The sequence below is a fragment of the Natator depressus genome, chromosome 6 (genome assembly GCF_965152275.1).
Source record: "Natator depressus isolate rNatDep1 chromosome 6, rNatDep2.hap1, whole genome shotgun sequence".
Lineage (NCBI taxonomy): Eukaryota > Metazoa > Chordata > Testudines > Cheloniidae > Natator > Natator depressus.
In genome coordinates, this window is record NC_134239.1 from 82,886,243 (window position 1) to 82,892,242 (window position 6,000).

Sequence of the window (6,000 nt, forward strand, 5' to 3'; positions counted from 1 at the left end):
GGGAGAAAATAAAAAAAGCTTAAAATGAAGTGGATTTGTCAGCACTGCATTACCATCTGCCTTAGGATGTAGTTTTAGATTTTAGGCTACAGCTACACTATATCCTAGGTCGATATAACTTATGTCGCTCAGGGGTGTGAATTAGCTACCCCCTGAGTGATGTAAGTTACACTGACCTAAGCGCCAGCGTGAGCAGTGCTATGTTGGCGGGAGAGCTTCTCCCACTGGCATAGCTACCGCTGCTTATTGGGGGTGGATTAATTCGAGCTCTCTCCTGTAAACTTAGAGTGTCTGCACTTGCAGTGCAGCTGCACCACTGTAAACTCTCTAATGTAGCCTTCGCTGGAGTTTTTACTCAGGGGAAATTCCCATTAAAGTCAATGGAAATTTTGCATAAGGATTTCAGCGTTGTCTGTCCATAATTAAGTTAGAATTTCATAGGATTATTATTAGTGGTAGCACCCTCTATGTGCTAAGCAATTTGCATACACATAAGAAGGAGAGTTGCTGCTGCGAGGCAATCCAAAGACAGATAACAGATTGGATGCAGGGGGACATATAATCTGAAAGATGAAACAAATGTAGTATCATTTTACACAGCAAAGAACACTCCTCAAGCCTCTCCTCCTTCAAAATCCTCCTCAAGACCCACTTCCAGTAGAATGTCAACAATGACTCCCAACTGGTAACAGCTGATAGATGGCCTGTAGGGACTTCTGATACTTCTCTTGCTGTTCTGTGTAGGTACTCCATATCTTACAATTTATTACAATAAATACCTAACTTGAAATAATCTAGCTGTGCTCACCTCTGGCCTACTGTAAAAAAATATGCTCTTATTACTGCTTCCTTCATTCTCTCTCTCGTGTTCTTTCAGATCGTTTATTGCAGCCACTTGTTGCACCTGGTCTTAATCAGCTTGCATGCTGTTTGGGGCATGGATCATCTTTTACTCTCTTTGTACAATATGTGAAACAATCCAGTTCTGTTACTAACAGGGGTCTATGGCAGTGGTGCCCATCTCCATATTGTGTGGTGAAGCCACTGCCTTAGTTTCTACCTGCTGGAAATAGTTTTGATTTAGCCCATCCACCAAAGCAGAAAAAGTCCCCCCTTTCTGAAGCAACTAAAGAACTCTTGTGCCAGATCCTGCAGTTCTTCTTCCCTTTCAGGGGTATGATTTAGTTTTGCAAATGATAAGCTTTAGCTTCTGCTTTTCTGCTACACTATGACATTGTACAACATCTAATTTTGGTAAAAGCTAATTTTGGAATCTGTTATTTTGAATTCTCGGTATGAACATTTGCACTTTTCTTCTTGTTAACTGTAGTAATTTTGCTCAAACCTCATACCCATTTTCAAATTTGGTTTGCCCCATTATTTGCTCCTCAGCTGAAGGCCTAACAGTGAAATGCACTCCACAGCAGAGGGACCCTGCTCATGACTCTATCCCCTACATGAGATAATTTAAAAGGCATAAGTTGGGAAATAAAACTGCTTATAGAACCAGTGTTCTGTGGTGAATATCGCAGTTATTGAGAGTTTATTATACACATTCTCTGTGTATGGGATGGGAGTGAAGTCTGAGGTCCAGCAGGCCATACAAATTATACAGAATAGGGCCAAACACCACTAGAAATAACTCATGCAGTGGCGGTTGTGCCAGCAGACCTTCTCCCTACATTGGTGTAGAAATTCTCCCAACACTGGCTGCAGAGCAAAGCTAGGCTGATTTCCTCTTTGTATCAGCATGTAAAAAAAGGAATTTACAATGATGTCTACTCAGCCCAAATGACATAACTTCTTACCATTAAAAGACCTAAACCAAAAACCTGCCTGCCTATCATCCCTTGTAGGCCAAGTGATTATGCAGGGTTTCTGCAGCTTAAAGTGACAGTGGGTAATTCTGAAAACACTAAAGTTGTTGAAAAGAACAAATAATATTTTTGTCTACTTAGATAGTTAAATGCCTCTGAATAGAGACTACTCTAATAGATTAATCTATAAGGTTGGCACATTTCAAATGTTGGGAAACACCTCAGCAAAAGTCTAATCAGAAGCCCACTGAAGTCAACAGAAGTCATTCAGTGGGCTCTGGCTCATGCTCAAAGGTCTTGATCCTGCCCCATTAAAGTTAAGGTGAGTTTTTCCATTGACTTGAATGGGAGCAGGATAAATTGTGTTATCCTGCCCACAATGAAGTCAAAGTCAAAACTGGCAGACCTAACGCTCGCTCCAAAGAGTTATTGCTAGCAGTTTAAGAGCAGAGAAAGCTGAACACAGAGAGGGTCTGCTGTCCATTGTTTAAAAAATAGAGGGAATAACAGGAAATAAGATTTTTTTTCTCTTAGGTTATCTGAAATAATAAACCTTCATGCTAAAAAGTGAAAGAGATAAAATGTATTTCTACTTTAGGAGAAATGAAAGAAACAGAAAATTCTCATATGTTCATCTTGTCTCCAGATTAGAAAGATGTAAAATAATATTTTTTCCAAAAAGTCTGTTAATTATGCAGTATTTGTTCAGTTTATATTATTATGTTACTAGCTTTGACAATACAGGTGTAACTCGACATGTCAATAAAGTTAGCTGTATAAAAGCAAGAGATCTTTGTCCTAGGTGCTGTGGCAATGAATGCATTATAAATATCTAAATAGTTTAGACTTTTGTAGTTCTGTAGGTTTTCTTTACATAGAATCATAAAAATGTAGGGCAGGAAGGGACCTGAGAGGTCATCTAGTCCATTTCCCTAATGCTTACGGAGGACCAAGTAAACCTAAACAATCCCAGACAAGTGTTTGTCTACATGACCTTGCTTCTAAGTATACTTTGTATTGAATATTTTTAAAGAAGCAAGAAGTATGAATTTTATTAGAATATTAGGGTTGGAAGAGACCTCAGGAGGTCAACTAGTCCAAACCCCTGCACAAAGCAGGACCAACACCAACTAAATCAACCCAGCCAAGGCTTTGTCAAGCCGGGCCTTAAAAACCTAAAAAGAAGGAGATTCTACCATTTCCCTTGGTAACCCATTCCAGTGCTTCACCACCCTCCTAGTGAAATAGTGTTTCCTAATATCCAACCTAGACCTCCCCCACTGCAACTTGAGACCATTGCTTCTTGTTCTGTCATCTGCCACCACTGAGAACAGCCTCACTCCATCCTCTTTGGAATCCCCCTTCAGGTAGTTGAAGGCTGCCCCCTCACTATTCTCTTCTGCAGACCTAATAACCCCAGTTTCCTCAGCCTCTCCTTGTAAGTCATGTGCTCCAGCCCCCTAATAATTTTTGTTGCCCTCCACTGGACTCTCTCCAATTTGTCCACATCCTTTCTGTAGTGGGGGGACCAAAACTGGATGCCATACTCCAGGTGTGGCCTCACGAGTGCTGAATAGAGGGGAATAATCACTTCCCTCGATCTGCTGGCAATGCTCCTACTAATACAGTCCAATATGCCATCTGCCTTCTTGGCAACGAGGGCACACTGCTGACTCATATCCAGCTTCTTGTCCACTGTAATCCCCAGGTCCTTTTCTGCAGAACTGCTGCTTAGCCAGTCGGTGCCCAGCCTGTAGCAGTGCATGGGATTCTTCCTTCCTAAGTGCAGGACTCTGCACTTGTACATGTTGAACCTCATCAGATTTCTTTTGGCCCAATCCTCCAATTTGTCTAGGTCACTCTGGACCCTATCCCTACCCCCCAGCTTAGTGTCATCTGCGAACTTGCCGAGGGTGCAATTAATCCCATCATCCAAATCATTGATAAAGATGTTGAACAAAACCGGCCCCAGGACTGACCCCTAGGACACTCCATACCGGCTGCCAACTAGACATCGAGCCGTTGATCACTACCCGTTGAGCCTGGTGATCTAGCCAGCTTTCTATCCACCTTATAGTCCATTCATCCAGCCCATGCTTCTTTAACTTGCTGGCAAGAATACTGTGGGAGACGGTATCAAAAGCTTTGCTAAAGTCAAGCTATATCATATCCACCGCTTTCCCCATATCCACAGAGCCAGTTATCTCGTCACAGAAGGCAATCAGGTTGGTCAGGCATGACTTGCCCTTGGTGAACCCATGTTGACTGTTCCCGATCACTTTCCTCTCCTCCAAGTGCTTCAAAATAGATTCCTTGAGGACCTGCTCCATGATTTTGCCGGAGACTGAAGTGAGGCTGAATGGTCTGTAGTTCCCCAGGTTCTTTTTCTTCCCTTTTTAAAATATGGGCACTATATTTCCCTTTTTCCAATCGTCCGGGACCTCCCCCAGTCGCCACGAATTTTCAAAGATAATGGCCAGTGGCTCTGCAATCACATCAGCCAACTCCCTCAGCACCCTTGGATGCATTAGATCTGGACCCATGGTCTTGTGCACATCCAGCTTTTCTAAATAGTCCTTAACCTGTTCTTTCACCACTGAGGGCTGCTCATCTCCTTCCCATACTGTGTTGTCCAGTGCAGCAGTCTGGGAGCTGACCTTGTCTGTGAAGTCGGAAGCAAAAAAAGCATTGAGTACTTCAGCTTTTTCCACATGATCTGTCACTATGTTGCCTCCCCCATTCAGTAAGGGTCTCACACTTTCTCTGACATTCTTCTTGTTGCTAACATACCTGTAGAAACCCTTCTTCTTATTCTTCACATCCCTTGCTAGCTGCAACTCCAACAGTGCCTTGGCCTTCCTGATTACACCCCTGCATGCTCTAGAAATATTTTTATACTCCTCCCTAGTCATCTGTCCAAATTTCCACTTCTTGTAAGCTTTCTTTTTGAGTTTAAGCTCACTGAAGATGTCACTGTTAAGCCAAGCTGGTCGCCTGCCATATCTGCTATTTTTTCTGCACTTCGGGATGGTTTGTTCCTGCACCCTCAGTAAGGCTTCTTTAAAATACAGCCAGCTCTCCTGGACTCCTTGCCCCCTCATATTAGCTTCCCAGGGGATCCTGCCCATCAGTTCCCTAAGGGAGTCTAAGTCTGCTTTTCTGAAGTCCAGGGCCCGTGTTTTGTTACTCTCCTTTCTTCCTTTTGTGAGGATCCTGAACTCAACCATCTCATGGTCATTGCTGCCTATGTTGCCACCCACTTCTACTTCCCCTACCAATTCTTCCCTGTTTGTAAGCAGCAGATCAAGAGGAGCACGGCCCCTAGTCGGTTGCTCCAGCACTTGTACCCAACAAGCTCCAAAAACTTCCTGGATTGTCTGTGTATTGCTATATTGCTCTCCCAGGAGATGTTAGGGTGATTGAAGTCCCCATTAGTACCAGGGCCTGTGAAACCTCAGTTAGTTATCCGAAGAAAGCCTTGTCTACCTCATCCTTCTGATCTTGTGGTGGCCCAACACGACATCACCCTTGTTGCTCTCCCCTCCAAATTTAACCCAAAGACTCTCAACTGGCTTTTGTCCAGATTCAAACTGGAGCTCTGAGCAATCATACTGCTCTCTTACATACAATGCAACTCCTCCACTTTTCCTCCCATACCTGTCCTTCCTGAACAGTTTATACCCATCCATAGCAGTGCTCCAGTCATGTGAATTGCCCCACCAAGTTTCTGTTGTTCCAATCATGTCATAGTTCCTTGATTGTGCTAAGATTTCCAATTCTTCCTGCTTGTTTCCCAGGCTTCTTGCATTCGTGTACATGCACCTAAGATAGCTAGCCGATTGCCCTACTTTCTCCGTATGAATCAGGAGGTTTCCTGTCTTGTACCCTCCTTCTTGTGTTTCCTCCCAGTATAATTGAAGGATAATATATGACAGTGTTCTCATCAAGAATAAATTATTGTAGTGAAGTAATGGAGCCGCTAGAGACTTCCCAATGTCCTCAAAATCCATTGACAGGCAGTTGTACTTTGAGTTAAGGGGCAGGGATGAGGAGGCTAAAGCCAAAGCAGTAACCAAACTGGCAGTAGGGACCGTGTTGTGTATGCCTATCTTGCCTTTGTGCTCTGCCACATTAGGCAAAGTATAGAATGTGTATTAGATGAATATTCTAATACTTTGTCAAA